This window comes from Plecotus auritus (assembly GCF_963455305.1).
Source record: "Plecotus auritus genome assembly, chromosome: 7".
NCBI classification, from domain to species: domain Eukaryota; kingdom Metazoa; phylum Chordata; class Mammalia; order Chiroptera; family Vespertilionidae; genus Plecotus; species Plecotus auritus.
In genome coordinates, this window is record NC_137774.1 from 21429129 (window position 1) to 21453026 (window position 23898).

The 23898-nt window shown below is 49.5% G+C and overlaps 1 protein-coding gene and 1 pseudogene across 23 annotated transcripts in view; both read right to left on the reverse strand.

The window, feature by feature from the left end:
* The window catches only part of MAPT (microtubule associated protein tau), a 78746-nt gene that overhangs the window by 41959 nt on the left and 12889 nt on the right, over nucleotides 1–23898 (reverse strand). The gene's annotated exons all lie outside the window — the stretch shown is intronic.
* On the reverse strand, nucleotides 5444–9731 carry LOC308254943 (E3 ubiquitin-protein ligase TRIM38-like; annotated as a pseudogene). The gene is made up of 3 exons: nucleotides 8843–9731; nucleotides 6721–6802; nucleotides 5444–5451 (listed from the first exon to the last, which is right to left on the reverse strand). The product of its transcript is annotated as an E3 ubiquitin-protein ligase TRIM38-like (transcript).

Sequence of the window (23898 nt, forward strand, 5' to 3'; positions counted from 1 at the left end):
TTTCTGACTCTCTATCCCTCTCCCTTCCTCTCTGTAAAAAATCAATAAAATATATTAAAAAAAAGAAGTAAATGCTGCTGACTAGGAGTTTAATGTGTTTTGTTTGTTTGTTTGTTTTTAATGCAGAGGGTAGGACCAAACAGGAGAAGGAAGGCGTCGGTAGGCACCCCTGGTAAGGACACTGAAGCAGAGAAAAGCACGTGTTGTTCAACCTCATGCAACTAACTGCACAGCAGAACCACCTCTTAACCAGTGTCCTAACTCCCCCAGTTCCGAATTGGGTAGCCCCCTGCCCTGCCAGGAGGTCAAAGCTGTGGCCTCCACTCACCTCACTGGCACCCACCAGGACCTCAGCCGTGCATTCTGAGGGCGGGCAGAGAATCCCTAACGGCGCCCGGAGCGGCTGTGAGGCTTGGAGCAGCATGCACCCCCTTCCCTGCAAAAGCCCAGCAGAGCGCGGTAGAGATGATATCTACTCAGACGTTGTTCTCATCTTCAGTGAGAATATTTCTCTATTTAAAAAATAGCTCATAGCTTTGAGTGTATGGACTTTTCAGTATGCCACTTTGCCCTGGTTCATTCATGCTACTTTGGATTATTCCATCAGTTTCCATTTTTATCTCTGGAAGTTTTCAGTCTCTTGTCTTTTACTTTGATACCTCCCTTTATATAACCTAATTATCTCATAGTACTCATTCTTTACTTATTTTTGAAACTCCCCTGTCTTACTGGCTTTCAATTCCTCCCTTTAAACTTTTACATATATTTGCTTCCTTTTATTGTTTAAATTATTTTTACTTTTAATTTTCACCCCAGATTTATATTAGCTTTTCATTTATTAATGTTTTTATTTTTGAGATAATTTTAGACTTACAGGAGAGTTGTAAAAGCAGCCCCTCGGGTCATTGAGTAATTTTTAACCTTTTGAAATTCCTTTAAAACATATTTCCCTGTGTTACCTTTTATCATTCTATCCCTTTAGGCTGCTTTTTTCTTTCATTCTTTCCTTTTTATATTTGTGACTTTTATAATTTTTCATAATCTAAATGTAGTCTTTAATTTTCCTTTATAATTTGTAGCAGCTATCTCCTTAAGTTTCTGTTTTCACTTGGACTTTTCTCAGTGGCACACGGGAACTGCGGAAGTGGGTCAGTCGTCCAGGGAAGAGCTGATAACACAAACTGGAGTGGGTGGGGCCTTTTTCTTTCCTGCCTCGGAGGCATCTAGCTCTCAGTTTCGGTGATCAATTAATAATGTCTCCATGGGAAAGGGGTGGAGGACACACCTGATGACATGAGTCCTCTAAATGAGTTATGTGTTGCAGAATGTTTTAAAATCCACAGTCTCATCTCTACAGGTGTTGGGCAACGCATACAAATGGTGCACTACAAGGTGGAGGGTGCATGCACCTGGGGCAGACCCTCCACCTATTTTTTCCAAGACTGGTGTTCATGGTGGGACAGCCAGCTTCTGGCTCTGTGTTGCTACCAGCTGGCCACTGGCATACTCATGTCCAGCTTCATTCCTCTCCCTTCTGGGCAGGGCACGCTGGTGTGGGTACCTGAGCTCTCTTCTCCATCCATGATGCAGGATAAGAAGCTGGTGAGAGCTGGGATGGTCTAGGAAGATTTTAAGAGTGAGGTCAAAACTGATGAACTGAGTGGATCCAGAGACAGAGAAGCATGGAACAGAATGCAGAGTCTCAGAGGGAAGGCGGAGGAAGGTGGGAGGGTGGCATATATGCATAACCCATGGGCACAGACAATAGGGTGCTAAAGGCCTGAGGTGGGTGGGTGGGGGTGGGAGGAGTCAATGGGGAAAAAGGGGGACATATGTAATACTTTCAACAATAAAGAATTATTTAAAAAAAAACACACAAAAGAGTGAAGTTAGCAGGACCTCTGCTGGGCAAGGCAGAAGGTGGTGGCCTGGCCCCACTGAGGCAGCTCCTGCTTGTAGAGAAGGGGGCGCCTTTTCATTCTGACTGAGGCCCAAGGCCCTTGTCCCTCAGAGCTCTCTCGGGAAAGGCATCTGAGACTGAGCTTCTCCAAACCTTGGACATCTCCCCAAGGACAAGCAGATAAAAGTCCAAATTCACCCTTTAAGGTTTAGGATCTGGTGGTGATATTCTCTACCCTTAGATATGCTGATGGTCTGTTTCCCTTAGAAAGCCCCCAAGCATAAGAACCCTTCTTCTGAAAGGCACCATTTCCATTGTCTGAGGACTCAACTACGCTTCCCACCCCTGTAGGAGGTAACGCCTTCCTCACTGCTTCCTGATGGAGCCTCTCTCAGGCCCTCCTGGGTTCACTGCCCAACTGCTCATCCCTGGGACTGGTCCACGAGTCACCTCATCTGGCTGACTTATCAGGTGCCCCACCCTGGAGGGGTGGAATCGGCCCAGAAGCTTGAGGCTTCCCAAACTTGCTGGAGACGCTATACCTGGCCCAGGTGAGGTAGGTCAGCCAACTAAAGTTTTAGCGAACGCTCAGAAGTTTAAGGAGGCCCATGGTTTTGACTCGCGATTTGATTGATTCCTTTCAATGACCAAGTCTGCCCTCCCGGAACATGGCGGATGAAGGTGTAAAAGTAAGAACCTGACGAGTTGGCTTCCTCTTTCCGAAAATGCCCATTTCTATCCTTCGCTCCCTCCTCTGTTCAGGTCTCGGTGCTCATTGGAATGACTTGAGTGAGCTCTTATTTTATGAATAACATTAACCTTTTATCCTATTTGTGACAGTTTCTCCAGTTGGTTGCCTTTTATCTTGGTTTCTTATGGCTTCTGATGGACAGGTTTTAGTGTTTATACAGTCAGGTCTGTTTTCTTCTGTGATTCATCCCATTGCTCTGTGATACATAAAGATCATTGATATTTTCTGCTATGTTTTTAGTGATCTAATTCTTTGTATTAAATTTAACTGCAGTGGGAAAGCAGACATCCACTGGTACATAAATGAATGAGCTGTGCTCCAATTAAACTTTATATGTGGACACTGAAATTTGAAAGGCATATAATTTTCATGGATCATGAACTTTCATTTTTCTGTCTCCCTCTCCCCCCAACCATTTGAAAAATGTAAATTCTCAGTGTGGCTTTTGCATTGATGTTGGGTTTTGTTCATCTGCGTCTAGTGTTTTCATAAGGTTTCAAGTCATTCCTGGAGCTTCAGGCAGCAGCCCATTGTTCTGGGGCCTGGGGACTGGGGACATGCTGCCTCGTTTGGGTTTATGGGGCAGATAAGAGGGTGGTTGTTCTCAGGGCCCTGGCTTCTGATGACCTCCCCCTCCCACCGGCACCACCCCGCAGGGCTGGAGAAAGTCAGATGCACCAATAGGAAGCTGAATGAACTATAAGGGCTGCTGGAGAAATTAAATCATCCTTAAAAACACAGGCAGCTATTCACTATGTAAAATAAATGAACTGTGTGCTTCTCAAGGGCCAATATTTTCCTTTGGAAAAAAGTGAAATGCATGGGAAGAACTCCCTAAGCAGGGAGGCTCACCCTCCTGCCAACCCAGGCAGCAATGCCCTTAGGTTCATGGATCTTTTGAATCAACAAGGCCGCAGCCCCGGAGCCTGGTACACAGTTGGTGCGACATGGCCCCTGTCAAAGAAGGAGCTTGGCTCACAGGCGTGCCACTGGACACACAGCAATCCTGTGAGGTAGCTAGTCATCAGCATAGATATTAAGATTCCCAGTGGATAGATGAGGAATCTGGGAAGGTCACACAGCCCAAGGTCACACAACCAGCAGGAGACGATGCCAGGATGCAAAGCCCGTGTCCTGATAGAACACGCACGACCTGCTCTTCCATCCTGGACCACAAAATGTTCCCCAACTTCCTGTCGCGCACAGGTCTGGGTGTAGGAGGAGCATTGTCCAGGACTCACACCCTGAAGCTGTGTGAACAAGTCACTTCTCTCAGCCTTCTTCATCCACAAAATGCCACTCTTAGCCCCGAAACAGACCCCCTCTTCTGAAAGGCACCAGTTCCATTATCGCTGACCGCTGAGCTCCCTTTTTGCTCTGGCAATTTATTCTAAGTGGGACCGCTGGGCCTGTCCCCTCCAGCCCTGGAGCCCGAGGTCAATCACAGGACAGTAGGAGGTCTCTAGCCCAGGCCTGGGGGAGAGGCAGGTGGCCCTGGCATCTCAGTCCTCCTCCTTCTCCTCCTCCCCCTCTGCCCTGACCCCTGCCATCTTCCTCATTGAGAACCAGGGCAAGATGATTTCTCTGACATAACTGGACAAAGAACATGTAAACCAACTGACCACTGGCACAGCGCACACCCCGGCCCGAAGACTTCCATGCAAAGACGGCAGGCGAAACAACAGACTAGACGTGGCCATCACCTCCCAGACCCCTATAATCTAGAGGAGACACACAGACGGGAAAATAAACACACCAAGAAATGTCTTCCTTTGTTTTCTTATTCTTCTAATCAACCAATCTCTCCACCCCGCCTCTCTTCCCCTGTCCCTCTCCCCTTCTCTCTGATTTCCTACCTCCTGCTCCCCCAGGCAGTGACTCAGAGGCGGCAGGGTGGGAGGTGGGGAAGGAATTTCAGGAGAGGCACAAAAGTTGAGCTAAACCTGGAAACGAAAAGGAGCCGCTTTTTAGGGACCTGGGAAAAGGACTGCATCCCGACGAGAGAAAACGTAAACAGAGGCTCCTGGAGTCTGCCCCTGTCATCTTGTAACCGCGTAGACGGAGGCCCCTGAGGCACAGGGGCCTGTGGAGCCGCTCTAGTGCCCTGTCCTACAGGGTCTCATCCCAGTCCCAGCCAGGGGCCAAGAAAGGGAGAAAAATGTCCACAGGATTGAGAGGGACGGAGGGACCAAGAAGACAGGGCAGGTGAAGAGAAGAGAAGGGAACCGGGAAGAATTCGGCTCCCCTGGCCCTGCTGCCCTCTGGGACACGGGAAGCAAGTGTGATGCCCGACTGCTTCCCACCCAGCCCTCTGCTCCTGCAGGCTCTCCGGGGGTGTGGGTTTCCTCTGACGTGGGGTGGCCTCTACCTCAAGGAGGTGAAGACCCAACAGCTTTCCTGCGCCTACCACCGCCCTTCCTATTCCTTCTAATTTTCTTACCCACGGCGGACCACAGAACGTCCTAGAACCAAAGCAATGCATTTTGGTAATGAGTCATTCAGGTTCTAGAAAGCTCCTTGGGCGAGCCAGGGCAGCACTGGACACCCTGTTGGCAGTTTTGGGATATTAACCAGTTAACTGCCACGATATTTTGAATTTAATTAAAGAAGGTCTGCCGCTTGCATCTATAGATGCTTAAGGTGTACAAATGGTTAAATGCACCTGTTTATTTGAGCTCCAACTGACTGTGAGCCAGTCACAGTGGCTCCAGGAAGAGAGTATCTGTAACATGACAGCCCCTGAGAGGGAAGACTGTTCTCCCTTTCTGGATGAGGAAACGGCTCAGAGAGGTTCAGTAACCTGTGGAGAGTCACACAGCTCGTTAGCTGCAGAGCAGAGTTTGAACTGTGACCTTTTGATGCTAAAACTCACCTCTACCCTACTGTGTCACACCAGCGCCTTCCCAAAAGAAAGCTGAACAAACATAGCCTTTCTCCTCACCCAGGACTTGGTGAAATGGCCCTGTCCCGGCTGGAGTGAGAGGAAAGGGAAAGCCTACGTCAGGGGCTGGTTCTGCGCCCTGGCTCACCGCACTCCAAGCCAGACGCCCCTCCCAACCAGTCTTGCTGAAACAATCGCATCCCGGAGCCCATCTCCGGTGGCGGCGCCTGGCGGGGTGCTTCAGGGCTGGGCTGCACCCTCGCTAGGGGGCAGCAGACGCCGGCCCTGGTGCCCACTCGCTGCAGCCCAGGTGGCTGCGGCTTCTGGGAATGACAGCAGGCTGCCGGCCCGCCCACGGTGACTCAGCGGAATCACCTCCACCAGGCCGGGTGGCTCTGTCTGGATAAAGGAAAAGCGCGCTTAGATTCGCCTCAAGTTAAAAACCCAAACTGGAATGCAGAGTAGTGATACTGCACAACTTTGTGAATCTGCTGACAACACTGAATTGTACACTTTAAAGGGTGAATTTGATGCCATGCCACATACCTCAATAAAGCTGTTAAAAAACAAAACACTCTCAATGGATCTCTTTCAGATAGCTGAAGAGCAAGTAGGGGTAAATCTAGGATCCAAAAATAACCTTGACATGAACTTTGTTCTCCAAGATGATTTTTGGCTCCTGCATCCAACTTCCTTTGTTCTGGTCTCCCAAACCACCCCCCCCCCTTTTTTTTTGCACGATCACAAATTTAATAGTGATTTCATGAGGGTGGAAAGCAGGATTCCACATAGTTATAGGAACCATGTTTCAAACCTCTCCAGGTGCTGAGTCATTTAATTCACCCACCTGCCTCTATTATTACGCATACTTCTGTAGATGGGGAAAGTCAAGCACAGAAAGGTTGAGTAAGTTGCCCAAAGCTGCACAGTAGACCTGTAATGGATTCAGGATTCAAGGCCCAGGCAGCCTGGCATCAGAATCAGATCTCAGTAAGCCAGCTGATAAAGGTGATTAAATCAAGTAGTGATTAGGATACCAGTTTAGGAATATCAGGACACATGTTCAAACGAACTAAAGCTTTAGTTTTATCTGAAAACTTTCTCTTTGTATTTACACTCTAGTCTTTAATGCTCATGGTCCAACTGTTTTCCTTTAAGATAGAAAGATTAATGAAAAGGCAGGCATACGAGTCTCCTGAGCTGAGGTGAAGTCTGGGGCCAAGGCCATTAGGAAATCCTTGTGCTCAGGGAATGGGGAGCCAACTTGTACCTAATGGAAGAGAAAGAGCCTGGAGGGCTTCAGTCAACACCCCCTGGGGGCTGGGTCTTGGCAGATGCGATGCCTCAGACGCTCTTCACTAACAGCTGGTCCCAATGTGAGTGTCTGAGCTGCACCTGCTTTGGTCACCTGTCCTCTCTCCTGTCCCCACAGCTGGCACCCAGCCCAGGGAAGTCCTCTGTAGGACGTGCTGGAAGGGAGGCAGCATGGCAAACCTCCGAGGAGCTCTCCAGTGTGAACTTGTGGTCACATCCATCACGGCAGACCACAGAACGTTCTAGAACCAAAGCTGACTAAGAGTAATGCCCAGATTTCGGGCAGTACTGCCAAATTAAGTGGGGAGAAGGTAAAGGAGCCCACACAGAGGAAAGCCTTGTGTTGGGGAGGAGAAACTGGAATCATCCTGGGCCTCAATCCCAGGAGAACAATCGACAATTGTCAGGGAGCATGAATGAAGGCTGCTTTGGGGGGAGGCCGTGCTGCCAGGCACACACGATGTGCCCCGGCTGATGTCAGCGGCTACTGTCCACCTTCATACGAAAACTCACAGACTGTATCGGAGGACGCTCTGGTTTTAAGCCTAAGGTTTCCGTTTTGATTTTTGCATTAAAGGCTTCTCGCCGCCTTTGTAACCGCTGGTATAGCCAAAGACCAGTGCTGTCACACCTGTTAGCATGACAGACACTGCTTGGGTGGCCTGTGTTTCCAGAACTCCAGTAGTTTCCCCTCCAACCCCCTTGCTAGCCTTCAAGCCAGGAGTAGATGTCATGTGACACCCTGATGGGTGGTGGGAGCAGGCTGCCGAGCCTCTGTCCTCTTCAGGGACCACCAATGTCCCTGGTCACCACATGAATTCCACCCAAGATAAATTCCCTGAACTCAGAGCACTAACTGGAGAAGGAGGAGTCTTTTGGGATGTCAAAGCCACAAAAACCAGAGCAAAAAAATAATTGCTTTTCTTAGGCAAACCACTCTTCATCCTGAGAGAGAAAGGTGTGTGTGTGTGTGTGTGTGTGTGTGTGTGTGTGTGTGTGTAGAATTTATTCTTTTTTTTCTCTTTTTAAAAATAAATCTTTATTGTTGAAAGTATTACATATGTCCTCCCCCCTCCCCCATTCCCTCTCCCGCCCTCAAGTCACTCCTGATATGAATCGTGGTCATCGGGATCAGCTGCAGTGAGAGGAGCACCTTCTGCTATACCCAATGGTGCTTCAGTCATAAAATAGTTGGGATCGTTTTCAGGTGCTGCTCCTCTTGAATGTTGAGGTGACATGGTCTCTCCCTCACCTTGCTGACCGGAGCTCTACAAGCTTTAAGAGCATCTGCCTCAGGTCTACACTGCAGGGTGTGCCCAGGGCAACGTTTTTAATCCTCTGGATAACTTCGTCCACGTCCGTCTTTCCTCGTCCTGTCCAGTCATGTGCCAACGCGGGCCTGTCAACGTCAGTAATTTTAGGGCACAAATAGGAAAGGAGGGCATCCAACAACCCCTGAAGAGCAGGCTGAAGAACAACTGTTCTTAGAACCAGTCCCTCTGCCCTTTCGATCTCCAGCGGAAGATAAAGTTCTCCTTGAAAGAGCACGAATCCATGGAATTGTCTCCGAGTTGCTTCATCCCCTTTGGCAGCTTGCTCTCTAAGGTCATATTCAGCCTGTCATATTTGAAGGAGCACTTGGCAGAAGCTGCCCCTCTGTGAGCTAATGGTCACTCAGGGTATTTGCAAACTGTTCCATGTCAGTTTCATAACTGCCAGGCAGCTCTGTCAGATGGTTCAAGAAATACCAAACAAGCCCTGGCTGGTTTGGCTCAGGGGATAGAGTGTCGGTCTGCGGACTGAAGGGTCCCAGGTTTGATTCCAGCTAAGGGCACATGCCCGGGTTGTGGGCTCGATCCCCTGTGGGGGCGTGCAGGAGGCAGCCAATCAATGATTCTCTCTCATCGTTGATGTTTCTATCTCTCTCTCCCTCTCCCTTCCTCTCTGAAATCAATAAAAACATATTAAAAAAAAGAAATACCAAACAAATACAGACAGAGTGGGGGTCATCCTTGCAGGGTCCTTGATGACTCCTCAACCGTTTCCTCAGGTCAAAGTAGTGCTCGGGGGCCTCGCACTCGGACTGACTCTCCAGGGAGAGGGCCTGCAGCGTCTCCAGCCGCACAGCCTGGCTCCTGCTCTGGGCGCCCTTCACGTCCTGCAGCACCTTCTTGGTGGAGCCCTGGCATCGCTCCTCCAGCTCCAGGATTTGGCTCTGGAGCTCCCGGCTCTGCTGCCCCAGGTTGGCCTCACTGTCCCTCAGCCTCCTCAGAGTGTGCTCTTTCTCGCTCTCCAGTCTCCACAGGTACGACCTCTCCTCCTCCCTCAGGAAGCTGTGCAGGTTCTGGAAGTCCGCCTGGATTTTCTATCTCTGAGCCTTTATCTGCTCATTCCACTTGGCTATCTGCTTCGCTGTGAATATTTTCTGGTTCGTGCATTCTGCTTCCATTTGCCTCAGTTTCCTCACCGCTTCCTGGAGCTTTTCCCTGTAGCCGCCCCGCCCCCCCCCCCCCCCCCGCCCTTCCTCCATGAGCGCTGTGGCGTGGCCCTTGTGCCTTGGGTCGCGCTTGCAGCGCCAGCAGAAGAGGTGCAGCCGCTCCCCATGCTCCTGGCAGGACAGCTCCTGCTCCAGCTCCCGGAGGGCAGGGCGGTGATGAGGCTGCCCAGCTGCTTGTTGGGCCGCAGGCTGCCTCTCTGGAAGGGAGCCCGGCACTGGGGGCAGGAGAAGGGCTCCTGGACGAGGAGCGCAGGCCCATGAGGCGCAGGAGGCAGGCCTGGCAGTAGCTGTGGCCGCAGCCGATGCTCCCGGGCTCGGCCATCAGGTGCGGGCAGGTGGAGCAGGTGTCCTCCTCCCGCATCTTCTTGCTGGTGGTGGCTGACGCCATGTCTCTGCCGAAAAGCTGCAATACCGGACCTAGAGGTTCCCCACAGCGGTGGCGGCGCACCCACCCCGCGCTTCCTGTGGACGCCCGGCTGCCACGGCCCCCACGAGCCTTGAGGTCTTATCTGGGCCACCACCGAAGCCACCCACTCGCCAGGAAGCAGCCACTTCCCAAGTCCTGGGCGGGAGGTCTAAGCAGAAATCTAGAATTTATTCTTTTATAAAAGTGATTCAGTCATTTAAAAGTTAAATACAAAAATGTGAAAGAGAAAAGCAAAATAACCACTGTTAACATTTTAGGGAACTTCTCTGCAAATATCTCTCCCATGCACACATATAAATTTCCCTAAACCAGTTCTTCTGGAGCTTACTTTCCTCATTTAATAACATGCGTGTATTAATCAGTGTTATCTTAATTTCTGGCCGATCGTCAGTGGATACAATTTGTTGTGTCTCTGCCTTCCAGATCTAATAGGCAGCAAATGTCCTACAAACCAAACCAACACAAGATTACACTTAAAATGTGCTGGGGAAGGGCTCTTCAAGTCTCCCCCAGCCCTAATTTTAACCATCCATGATTTCCTCTTAAAAAGAAAAAATATTTCTCTAGCCTGGCATTGTTTGCCCATTATATTGCATTCAACCCTCACAACAACCATGTGAAGGAACGAATATTATCCCCACGTTATGCATTGATGCTGCTGCCCAGGCTGAGGGAGGACACAGGCTCTGAATCAGCAGTCCTAGCTTTCAGTTCGACACGGGGGTGGGGGGGTCTGAGGAGGCCTCCACCATCAAATCATGAAGCCCTACCCCAAAGCTCTAATGTAGGAGGAGCCACCCCAATTATACCTTTTCGAGGTGCACGAGCATCTCAGCACCCTTGTGTAGCTGGGGAAACCGAGTCACAGAGAGGCAGACGGACCTCACATGACGTGGAGAGAGTGGTGGAGCTGGGGACAGAGTCTGGCGTTTGGAGATTTGCTGGACAGCTCAGCTTAGGAATGGGGTTTTCTGGGCAGAGGGGCCAGGCGGAACCATGTCAGGGATACAAAGACACTGTGTGGAGTGAGGGAACTATCTTGGAAAAAAAAAAAAAAAAGAATTTCAACACAGCTTTGGAACCAGGTCCAATCCAGGTATACAGCTATCTGGATCAATTAAAATTGACACATCAGAAATTTGGGTCAGCGAGAGACAGTAAATCAAAGCCAAGGGCACACACTTAGTTTCTGGGCCCCAAAAACCTATTTCAGGAAAAGCCCAGCAGCCTCTGTCCATTGCACAGTGTCCATTATCCATCAGAAAGGCCTGCACAACGTTTACGTTCAGAAACAGAAATAGTCGAGGAAGGAGGGAAGGGAGAAGGAGCAGATGAAAGAGTAAAGGCTGTGAAGAAAGAAGTATGAAGACCTTAGACACATAAGAGGAAATGAAATTCTACTTGACAAATGCATTTTTTCATTTTCCCCAGGTCTAGCTGGATACGCCACTTGTCCAGACATCTGATGATGAATGGACCTCTGCAGTCGGGCTCCTGCCTCAGCAGCACTGCGGGTGCTGGGAGGCCTCTCAGACGCACCCCGGGCCCCTGCCAAAGGGCATTATGGGTTCTTAGAAGCACCTGATCCTCCATTAGCCATTACTGGGCTGATGAATAGCACTTAGGCTGCTGCCTTCCCAAGGCACTCTGAGAACCCTGCGCGGCCACTCACCCCCACTCCTTTTGTGGAGTGCACCGAGTCTCCCTTGTTAGTTAGACAAATGGCCAGATTCCCTGAGCCCTTGGCTTCCAAGGTGCAGGCTTGGCTCCAAGTCCTTCCGAGGGACCCTTTTTCCTGGTCCAGATCTGTCCATGCATCTGGGTGGAAAGGACGCCTGGTGTGGAGTCAAAAGCCCTGGGTTCGAGGCTTAGTGGGGACCACTCACTGGCTGGTTGATGCTGGGCTAGTCACTTGAACCTTGGTCTCATCATTTGTAACATGGGTCTGAGGACACCCACCTCACAGGCTATGAGGGTCACTGAAAAGCGCACACGAGGCAGCATTTTTGTGACCTTTGATGTTCTAGGCCAGGGGTTGGCAAACTCATTATTCAACAGAGCCAAATATCAACAGTACAACGATTGAAATTTCTTTTGAGAGCCAAATTTTTTAAACTTAAACTTCTTCTAACGCCACTTCTTCAAAATAGACTCACCCAGGCCGTGGTATTTTGTGGAAGAGCCACACTCAAGGGGCCAAAGAGCCGCATGTGGCTCGTGAGCCGCAGTTTGCCGACCACTGTAATCTAGGCTGATGTGAGGAATGTTGTCATGACGTGTGAGTTATGGGCAACGAGAAGATGTGCGAAGGCGGGGAGGAGGAGGCTTACCCCGAAGGGATAAAATTAGGTGCCTCTGTCCTGCAGGAGGAGGAGTAAGAGCGGGCAGGAGAGAAAGGCAGCTTTGGGATCGATAGCCTGTGAAGAGGAGGAGAAGTGAGGGGGTCCTTCTAGGAAGGTCTTGGAAGCACTGGCGCCCAGACAAAGCGATGGGCAAGCACGGAGAGGACGCGTCAGGTGACTGGGGGAGGGACAGAGGGCCCGTGTCAGCACAAAGTCTCAGCTTGCTGGGAACCTGCCCAGGATCAGCGAGCGAGGCGGGGATTTGAGAGGCCCCGAGGAATGGCCAGAAACGGGCTCTTTTTGCCGTGCCACCTCGTGAGATGGGCACCACAGGAAGAAAGAGAGGGAGAGGGCAATTAGGAAGGAAAGCAGGTAGTTTTGAAGATGTTTTCACCTCTATTTTTTGAGTCTGAGGACATCCTCTGGAGGACGTGGGGGAGGAGGACGGCGGGAGCCGACCACTAATCAGAACTTGTCCCTCAGTAATGAACGACCTGAACGCAGCCTGGGCTTGGGAGGACAGAAAATAAACAGTGTCCTTTGAACACACGCTGGAAATGCCACAGCAGATCAAGCACACCGTCCCCAAATCTCTTTGACAGAGGTGCGTGGGCACGTCTGCACGGTGGCCTCAGGCCCAGAGGTAACAATAGTGCAGTTTGGGGGCCTTGGATGAGTCACTCAACTTCTCAGAGTCTCCGGTGCCTTGTCTGTAAAATGTGGGGATTAAATGAGTCACGTGCTAAGAACCAGCACTGGCTCCCAGTAAACTCCATTTAAGTGTCAGCTGGGTTATTACCTGAGGACCTTATCACCCATTCATTTAGCCAAACCTTTCTGTACCCTGTGCATTTTCAGACTAAACATCTTCTCAGGGCACAGAGCCCCACCCACTTTGGATCCAACGACACGTGGTGCCCGTTGGCCCTCCTGATGCTGCCTCTGGCCAGGCAGGGCAGATGGCGTACCCAGTGAGATCATCCCCTGGTCCCGTGATGCCTGGAGACCCGGCCAAAACCGTGTCCTGGGGCACCCTGCGTGACGCTGACTCCTCGGGAAGGAGGAAGGGGGAGAAACATAGGGGCAGACGAGAGGCCCACCCTGTATCACCACGTGAAGAAAGCAGTTTCAGAAATGAGTGCGCACAGAATTGTTATAAAAAGAAGGTAACGTATATACGTACATGCGCAGAACAGAGGCTTTCTTTCTCTGGGAAGGAAGTAGAGTTATAGAGACTTTATCTTGTTGGTGTCTACTTTTTTTATTTTATTAATCTGTTTTATAAACATGGATTATGCTATAGTCTGATGGAAAGCAACAAATACATTCCCGTGTTGGCGAAACCTGTGAGGCGTCTCGGGGAAATGGGAACACCACAACTCCTTCAATTCTAAAGAGTTCACCCCGCGTCCCCCTGACCCATTCAACTCTAAAGAGCTCACCCCGCGTCCCCCTGACCCCTTCAACTCTAAAGAGTTCACCACGCGTCCCCCCGACCCCTTCAACTCTAAAGAGCTCACCCCTCGTCCCCCCGACCCCACCTCTGCGGCACGAGGCTGGAAACGCCGCCTTCCCGAGACAGGAGTAGGAATCATGTCACCTCCCACCCTCCCTCCACGCCTCATCTGGTCCAGTCTTTACTGTTGTACCTGTCACTTCCCACGCTAATTGAGCCCCAGTAGTCCCCCTGTTAGACTGTAAGCCCCTTGAGGGAGGAGGAACTTATTTTTAACCACTTTAAACAACTTGGTACTTAGAGCAGTGCTTGGTATGAGTTCGGTGCTCAATATACCTTCACGCATGCATGAACGAAAGAGCGAATGTTAATTGAGAGCCACTCCTCATACTTCAAGTGACAGGTGCTCACTGCCACACTCTCTCTCACTCCCAGACATGCTGGTTTCCCCTCCCAGAGAGCCTTCTCCACTTTCCCTCCCCTTTGTCTGGCTAACTCCTACTCAAGCTTCAGACTTTATCAAAGCAGCCATTGCTTCTAGACGCCCTTCCCAAGTGCACGGTGCTGTAATGCGACGCTTACTTGTCTCTGGGGCTGGAATAATAATGCTGTGAGGTTGTGAAGACAGCACCCTGTCTTCAGCACTGGCCCCAGACCTGGCATGAGGAAGGCACCCAGTCAATGCTGCTGAACCAGTGAGGGTGTGGGGCAGGGGCAGGGGCGGGCTTTGGTGGGATGGAAGAGATGCGACAGCATTCATCACTGACACGTTCCAAGCTCAGAGCTCACGGCCTGTTCTCTTGTGTGGGCCACCCCAGTTCCCTGCGTGCTCAGGTGGCACACGTGGTTCTCGCACAGGCGTGCAGGAACACACCCTGGATTAGCCTGAAACAGGAGCTGGCTCTGGGCGCTGTCCAGAGGTGGGTAGTGAATGATGCCGTGGAGGGAAGGCCTTTTCCCAACCAAAAGATAGAATCTGGTTAATTAAGAGCAATGCTTTGTGCTTCAAAGGCACAACTTCAGCCCCATCCATTAGCCTCTTTGGTGAAGATCACGTTTAAGTCAAAGCTGCCAAGCTGAGGCTGTAGGAAGCATCTATTATTAACAGACAGAGAGAGAAAAGTGGGCTCCTAAGTGAGAGGCTCACCAATCACCACACACTTGGAGATAGGTTTGGGAGCTGATCAGAGATGTCAGCTGGGTGATAAATAAAGTTCATAGCAGCTTTCTGTGCACAACATGCATTATTGATGCTGTGCTCAGGGGCTGTGTGTGTGTGTGTGTGTGTGCACCTTGCCCATGCATGTGCACATATACCCTCTGGTCCTGAAGGCGGTCCCTGGATACCTGTGGACAGGAGAGCGGGCCAGGAGAGAATGATATAAACATGACAGAGCTGTCGCACTGGCCCAGCCCTGGCTGAGCAGCTGGGGAGACCTCAGGGACCAGGGCAGTGAGCAGATTACGAGGAAGGCATGTACCAGCTCCCACCAGGGACCCAGAAAACGAAGCAGATGTGGCCACTGCCCGTGGATTTATTCGGTCTGGCCAGGGAGATGCATACACAAATACTGAATGATTTTGGAGCAAAGAACCCATGGTCAACTCCATTTGTGGGATGCTGCCTATCATGTGCATGGGCTCCAGGCTGGACAAAGGGATGGGAGATGGGCTCCCTGCCCTCTTGGGGTCTGGTTTGGGAGGGGAGACAAAGACCTAAATATACTTCAAGGCAACAGGTCAGAAGAGAGAAAGCAGATTGGCTTGTGCCCCAAGAGTCTATGATTCCGAGAGCTCAGTATAGAACAGGTGCTAGAGTCAGAGGCTGCAGCAGCTGAAAGGAGAAGGGGTTAAGAAGCCTGGAGAAGGCTCTGGGGACCTTAGCTAAGACTTGACGGGAGGGCAGGCTTGTAGGGCCGTGACAGCGTCATTATCAGACCAAGGGGTCATCATTGGTTAAAGGGGTGATGGTTGAGAGACCAGACATGTTGGAGGAGTCCAGGACAGAGAGATGTAAGGCCAGGTGCCAGCTAAAAGCCTCGAGCCAACATCAGGGGAACAACTCTCTAAGTAGCCAGGGCAGCCAATAGGCTCTCTGTGTGACAGTCCTGCTTGCTGGAAATTAACGAAGAATGAAGAGCATGCATCTTGCAGGTTTGGCTCTGGGGCCGGTGGTGGAACTGTTAATTCTTGCAGAGTCCAAATTCCTGCACCACCCCCTAGTTCTGAGGGGGCAGGGGCCATAATTAGACTGGCTCTGGCTGTGTGCCCCCCTCTGACCACCTTTCCAGGGTGATCCTTGGACCAGAAGCAGCGGCAGGTTACATAATTGAGCTGCAAAGAGGCCTGGCCAGAACGCCCTCATTAGAAAAGGCTGCAGCAGCATAAAGCCTTGTGAAATGAATGAGGCGGGTGGGCAGGGAAGGAGGGGAACGGTTGAGGTGGGGGACTGAGGGAGGGAACAGCATCACAGCTCCCACGAGGAGATGCCCTGTCTCCTGAGGGAATGGCAAGGCCTCCTTGGAGGGACAATTCTCAGCACACAATTAGCTGTCGAAATCTGCAAACTCCACCATGGTCAGTTTTCAAATTTTGGTGATGGGCTCTCTGATGCAGCAGCCTTGCCTGGAGAGACCTCCTCTGGCAGGCTGTAACTGCGGGCAGTCACCTCCACAGTAAGGCTTACATTTTTCCAGCCAGAGGAGGACAAAAACATGCATAATTATCTAAACAGAAGAGGTCCCTTTGCTTTTCCCAATGATTAACCCGGGTTGTTAAGTAGCTGGTAGGAGCACAGGTCCTTTTAGAAGGGAAAAACTCAGAAAAGGCCTTGTGCTCAGGGTGGCCACTTGGTGTTTTTATTTGTGTTTAAAATTTCAAACAGACCCTGAGTATGAACTGCAAAGTGTAATAATTTTGCTTGGTAAGTATAACTTCTACTTAAACAAGGTATATGTTACTGAGTTTGAATAATATTTTGAAAATGGAAGTTTATTTTTCTTATATTGTTACTAGAGGCCTGGTGCACAAAATTCATGCACAGGTAGGGTCCCTAGGCCTAGCCAGTGATCAGGGCCGATCAGGGCCTTCTGGCTGCCAACCAGGGCCTTCCTTCATTCCGTGCTGCCCCCTTGTGGTCAGCGCACTTCATAGCAAGTGGTCGAACTCCCGAGGGGACAATTTGCATATTAGCCTTTTATTATATAGGATTATATAGGATAGTGTTTAAAACAAAAGAATTAAGCAAGAAAAGAAAGCAGTACATCAGTGGTACAATTTAGTAGTTGTTAAATTATAGGCAACCTTTGCAGGTATCCCACTTTTATTAAAGTTCACCTATTAGTGACTGAGCAATGATTTACATAAAATATTATATCAGGCTGCAACCAATGGATCAAAACTCAGTAGATGTAAAAACTATTTAGTAGGTAGTTGTGTGTTTTTTTTCTTTTTCATACTAAAATATTTACTTTTATTTTTAAAAATATTATGGTGTAATTATATGTCTAGAGTTTAAGAAAAGAAACATTTTATTATCGGTGTTTCTTGTCTGCCCATTATTATGACCATTTCATTTCATGATTATTTCTGAAAATAATTTTGTCACATCAGAAGGGGACTGTTAAGTGACTGGTGTCAAATGGCTTGGTGCCACTGTCCTATAAAGTGGCATGTGAGCCAACCCCTTCAATGATCAATTATCTTCAATCATCCATAAAACTGTAAAAGAATGAAGGTGAGTTTTTCCCCAGACTAGCAATGTCCCTGTTGATGCCCAATGATCCTTTCTCCATCTACCACCTCACACAGCAGCCACCATGGCAATGCATTTTAGAATGTAAAGCTCTGTGATGTGAAGGTTCATGATGACTTCTTGGGGCCAAGGATGAGTAATCCTTGCAGGACTGGCAGAGGGTGGCGCTCCTGGCAGGATCTGGCCCCTGCCCATTGTGGAAACCAGAGGCCAGCCCTCACAGCAGCCAGAGTGTGTGGTCCCTGCAGCCCTGACCTACTTCCCAGTCTTCTGGTTGGGGATCTGGGCAACCGTGACAAAGCAAAATTAAACAAATTTGGAATGAGCCTGTGCTAGAAAATCCGAACAGTGTTCACCCTTTTCTCTGGACGGGAAGCCAGTATCGTGGATAGAGGAACAGTTTAATCATCGAAATTTAAAAATTAACCATGGACAGTAGAAAGAACACAGGCTTTGGACTTGAAATCTGCCTTCAAATTCTGATTCTGCAATTTTACTGGCTGTGTAGTCTTGGGCAAGTGACTTAACCATCTGAGCCTCAGTTTCCTTGCCCTTGTGAATGCACCTAGTGAGGGACACAGTCGACAATCAAGTGAGACAAGGGTCACAAGGAGAGGACAGTCGGTCATAGGAGTGTGAGACAGGGACTTACGTAGTCTGGGGGTTGTAGAAAATTTCCCCGAGGAAGGGATGCTTATGCTGAGACTTGAAGAATGAATAAAGTTAGCAAGGTGAAAGGGAGGGGGTAGTAAAGAACATTCCACACAGAGCGGACAACATATACAAAGGCCCCAAGCCAGAGTGCTTTCAAGGAACTCTAAGATGACCCTTAAGGCTGGAATATTAGAGAAGCTGTGGTGCCAGATGTGTGAAGCCACTGGCATTTAGGACTTGTTTGTTACTGCAGCATAAACCTGACCTTGCTGACTAATACAAGTGGTTATAGTAGAAAGATAGGGAGCCGAGTCCAGCCTGGATTCAGCTGAGGAGGGTGGGCATGTTGGGAGAAAATAGAGGTTGCAAACGTGTTGACAACACCTGGCCCGGCCCGCGTGACTTGAGCATCGACCTCTGAACTAGGAGGTCACGGTTCGATTCCCAGTCAGGGCACATGCCCGGTTGTGGGCTCCATCCTCAGTGTGGGGCGTGCAGGAGGCAGCCAATCAATGATTCTCTCTCATCAGTGATGTTTCTATTTCTCTCTCCCTCTCCCTTCCTCTCTGAAATTATTAAAACTATATTAAAAAACAACAACAACACATCAGGCTGGGAAGAGGAGGAGAGAACTAAGGTGGTTGACTGGAGAGGGCATGTATTTTGTTTTAAAGAGGGGACTCATCTAAACCTCCTAAATGCTCACAGGAAGGAGTCAGGAGAGGAGAGGACAGAAACCGATGGGAAAAAGAAGAGCTAAGCGAGCTTTCTGAGCAGTGGAAGAGGTGGAGGGAATGCTGGGAACATAACCAATGTGATTTGACAATTTCATTTGATTTCTGTCGTTACTGAGATTTGGGAGTTTTAGGAAGGAAGAAGCAAATGCCCACACCCCTGGAGGTCAAAGTGCTTGGGTCGGATGACTCATGTCAGCACTGTTCTGTTCTGGCCAGAGTGTGTTCTGTGCACCTCTCCTGGCAGCTCTTAGGGACCTGCTAAGGCCAGGCTCTCCCCAACCCCGTACTCTGGATTCCTTCCCTCCACCTCAGGTTGGCCCCTTGCCAGGTGGGTCTGAGGTCCCCCTCCAGCCATTGAAGGGAGGCCTGCCAGGAAGGACCAGTATGTGAGATCCCAAGAAATGAAGAGAATGTGGTCCCAGGAGGGGGTCTGAGTGTGGAGGAGGAGACCTGTGCTAGCCCAGCTTTGTCATGAACTTGCTGTGTGACCCTGGGGAGGTCACTTTACCTCTCTGGGCTGTTACCTCATTTCTCAAGTGGCTCTGGCATCTGTTAACATTAACACCTTTTAGAGAGAGGAATGTAGAGGGAGAGAGAGAAGCATCAATGATGCAAGAGAAACATTGCTGGCACCTCTGTGGATTTTTCTCAGTATAACCTCAGAAGGCAGGGGAGGTGTGAGGAGAAAGGGGGTATGGGAGTCTTTCCTAGAGGAGACAAGGCAGTTGAAGGGAAAGTGGGTGACTCATTCTAAGGATGTCACATGTTTGGGGGCTGTTCCCAACACTTATATCTTTCTCTGCTGGTCCCACCTTTCTCTTCCCTCCCAGCCCCCTTGTTAGAGGGTTGCTGAGGCTGTGACCGGCCATCACAAAGAAGTTGGGGTGACTCTGTAAGGAAGGCAGAAGAGGAGGTTTGGGCAGGTGTGGGACCAGGTTGGCCTCTGGGGGTTCTTCCACCTCCATGGTTCTGGGAGTTCTGGGTCCTACAGGCCAAGCAGAGTGGCCCGTGACTAAGCAACAGGGGAGACACTCAGGCCATGGGTCAGGAAGCCTACACTCTGGCCATGCTGTGTCTGTCAGCCCCTCTGGAGGGAGCCCACGGGACACCCCAATGACGGAAACCGAGCCAAGGGCCTTGGAGGATTGGCTGGAACCTCCTGTATCTGAAAGGGAAGACTAGAAGTGTCTTGTGCTTCTCTGGGTGTGGGCAGCGTCCCCATAGAGCAGGGTCTTGGGGCTGTGCTCTGGGTCCTTGAAGGCATGTGGGGGATTCTGCAGGCGCGCTGGAAAGGCCTGTGGAGCAGGGTGTGGGATCTGCACCACGGAAGTTACTCCAGAAGAACAGGTGTGGTGTCAGGTGGGAGACAGGCCCTGACCCAGGCCCTGAGACCAGAAAGTGCCTCACCCCTGTCCCCACTGCTGAGGGGCCCAGATTCTGGAATGGTGGCTTCTCTGTCTTCCCCTTCCAAACAGGAAGTGCCACCACCTGGCCTGGAGTGGCTGGAGGATGAAATGAAGCCATTTGTGTGAAGGCATTAAGAGAAAAAAGACTGTCGCGGTTGTTTCTGATATAAAAGGATTGGGCATTAAAATCGTCACCTAGCCTGGCCTCAGGGAACTCGCCCGTGGGGTTCTCACTTGGAATGCAGGTTATCAGGCACTCTGGGGACCATGGTGGCTCATGGAGCTACTTGGTGTTGTCACAAACCCCGACAAGGGTCAGACACTAAATAACACAGAGCACCTGGCCAGTGTGGTTCAGTGGTTGAGCGTCGACCTATGAACCAGGAGGTCACGGTTCATGCCCAGGTTGCAGGCTCAACCCCCCAGTGTGGGGCGTACAGGAGGCAGCCAATCAATGTTTCTCTTGCATCATTGATGTTTCTATCTCTCTCTCCCTCTACCTTCCTCTCTCTAAAATCAATAAAAAATATATTTAAAACAATCACAGGAGCTTGCCTCCCCTGGGCCTCCTACCCCATCCACTTCTACTTCCATGGGAGACTCCCACAGGTGCCCGCACTCCATTACGTACTGTGTTTGTGCTCCACACCCCGTGTGTGTGAGCTCCTGTGAGTTCTGTTCCTGCAGCTCACCTGGAATTTCCTTTGTCTAAGGTGGTGAAGTGCCCAGGCTAGCCCACAAAGGCCTAGCAACAGACCTGTGGTCCCTCTGTGAAATGAGAGGGTGAGGCCAGGTCACAGCTTCTCACTAGGGGGTGACAGGCACACCTGCACACCTGGGGAGCCTTTGAAAGAACCTTCTTCCAGATATTTCAATCCTTTTCAGGTGAGCTGGGGCCTGAGCATATATATGAATTTATCTTTTATTTTTAAAAGGCAATATATACATGGTAAAAAAAATTAAGTAGATAATAGAATAGTATAAATAGTATAGAATAAAAATGATGTCTCCTGCCCCTACCCACCTAGCCCAGCTGCAGGTTATTACCCGTCTGGACCGGTGCCATCTGATTTACCAACAGTGGCCTCTCGCTGGTTTTATCAGCAGTCCTTTAATTATGTGTGAGGTCAAGTGTGTTTTCATGTTTAGCCACCCTCTCCCCGCTTTTCTCCTGTAAACTACCTGTTTTTCTCTTTTCCCAGGGATGGGTATTTTGGTAAAGTATCTGGAACAATTCTGGGCTGTCATAAGACCCCCCTGTCTGTTCTGGGTGACCCAAGTCCCCTTAAAGCTCTAACACTGTACACTTGTGAGCATCATGAAAAATCTGAGGGTCCAGGGCCTGTCCAGGTTTCATAGAGACCAAAGTGAGAGGAACCCTCCGCAGGAAGACTGAGGTCCCGGCCTGGGCGGGACAGCCCTTTTTGCAGGGGAAGAGGGGCCATGCTTGTCTTTAACATTTGCCCCTTTGTCCCACTCATTGTAGAGTGTCATTTGATAGGAATGAGGGAGACATTTTGCATCTACTTCCTGGGAAGCCAGAGCCAGCATGTTCGGCCACATCTGCCTCTCGCTCCATTTCAGGTCTGCTACAAAGTCCTCTCATTCAGCCCCACCATCCTACAATGAAAGGGTGCAACATTCCCAGGGGCAGCTCAGGTATCAGAAATGCACCACAGAACCACTGGAGCTCTGTGAAGGGCAGTATTTCACGTGCCTTATCTGGCATGGCTTGTAGCTGAGCCTAGATGTACCAGATTCATGCCTAACTCCTCCACCCTCACCCAGAGCTCGTTTCATAGGAAGCGCTCAAATGACTGTTGAAAGAATAAATCATTAACACCTTTCTAACTGCCCCCCTTTTTGTTCAGAGGGTAGTTATTAAAGTTCAAATTGGTTCAGTTGACGGTGCTTACAAAGACTCCTAGCTTACAGAAGGCTACTTTCTGACAGCCTACACCAGCTTTCTTGCACATTTCAAAAGCCCTTTCTTTGGCCCTGGGAATTAGGGTGGCCAGAAAAAATACAGGATGTCCAGTTAAATTTGAATTTGAGATAAACAACAAATAATTTTTTTTTTTTTTTTTTTTTAGTCAAGTATGTCCCAAAGATTGCATGGGACATACTTATTGTAGTAATTTCCTGTGGCTGCTATAATAAATTACCACAAACTGAGTGACTTAGGACAACAGATATTTATTTTCTCATAGTTCTGGAGGCCAGAAGTCCGAAATCAGTATTACTGGGCTAAAATCAAGGTGTTGGCAGGGCCGCACACACTCTGGAAGCTCTAGAAAGTCCTGTGCTTGCCTCTTCCGGCTTCTGGTGGCTGTCGGCATCTACTTCTCACCGATGTCCATCTGTCTCCGTCCTCACATCATCTTCTCTGCTGTGCTCTTATTTTTATTTATTATTTCTGGTGGCTCACACAATGGACATTTATTGTCTCACAGTTCTGGAGGCTAGAGTCCAAGATCAAATTATCAAATTGCTTTCCTCCCGAGGGCCCTGAGAGAGAATCCGTTCCATGCCTCTTGCCTAGTTCTAGCGGTTTGCTGGCAATCTGTGGGGTCCTTGGCTTGTGGAAGCATCACCCTGATCTCTGCCTTTATCTTCATGTGGTGTTCTTCCTGTGTGTGTGTCCACCTCCAGACTTCCTCTTTTGATAAGGACACCTCTTCTGTGTTTTTAATCTCTCTGCCTTGCTCATCTAAGGACACAGGTGATTGCATTTAGGATCCATCCAGATAATACAGGACAATCTCCATCGGAAGGTCCTTAATTTAATCACATTGCCAAAGATTCTTCCCCAAATAAGGTCACATGCACAGGTTCTGGGGTTATCTTTGATATCTGATATCTTTGAGGAACACTAGGTAGCACTACTTGCACTAAAAAATATTTGCTGCTCATCTGAAATCCAGATTTAACTAGGCATCCCATGTTTTGTTTGTTTTTGTTAGTCCTCACCTGAGGATATTTTTTTCATTGATTTGTTTTTAGAGACAGTGGAAGGGAGGGGGTGGGAGAGGGAAAGAGAGAGAGAAGCATCAATGTGAGAGAGACACATGGATTGGCATCCTGTGTTTTAATTTGCTGCATCTGACAACCCTCCCTAGGCTGAGCTGGTAGGGACTTAAGTGGTTTGCTTTCAACTGCTCACCATCTTTCCTCAGTGATGTGAGTGTGGGGACCAGACCACAGACCCAAACCTACTCATCAAGGTCTTTTTTCTCTTCTCTTCTTTTAAAAGAATATATTTTTTATTGATTTCAGAGAGGAAGGGAGAGGGAGAGAGAGCTGGAAACATCAATGATGAGAGAGAATCATTGATCGGCTGCCTGCCTCCTGCACATCCCACACTGGGGATCAAGCCTGCAACCCAGGCATGTGCCCTGACCGGGAATCAAACCGAAACCTCCTGGTTCATAGTTTGATGCTCAACCACTGAGTCACACTGGCCGGGCCAAGGTCTTTTGTCTTTGAAATAGGGCTCATGGTATATGGTGTCATTCTGGTTTTCAGAATCTAAAGGCTTGGATTAGTCTAAAGATAAATAGTGCATGTATTTCCATGGTTAGCACTCCAAACTCCAAATGCAGACCTGTACCCGCCCTCCCTCCAAGCAAGTAGAAGGCTGAACAAGTATACAATGTACCTGTTTCTCTTTCTGTCCCAGGTCTCTTTAGGAAAGTCCTTAATTTTTAATCAGTATTGAACCCACTTATCCATTCATGCATTCACCAAACAATTACTGAGTGTTTATGCTGTGCCACGAG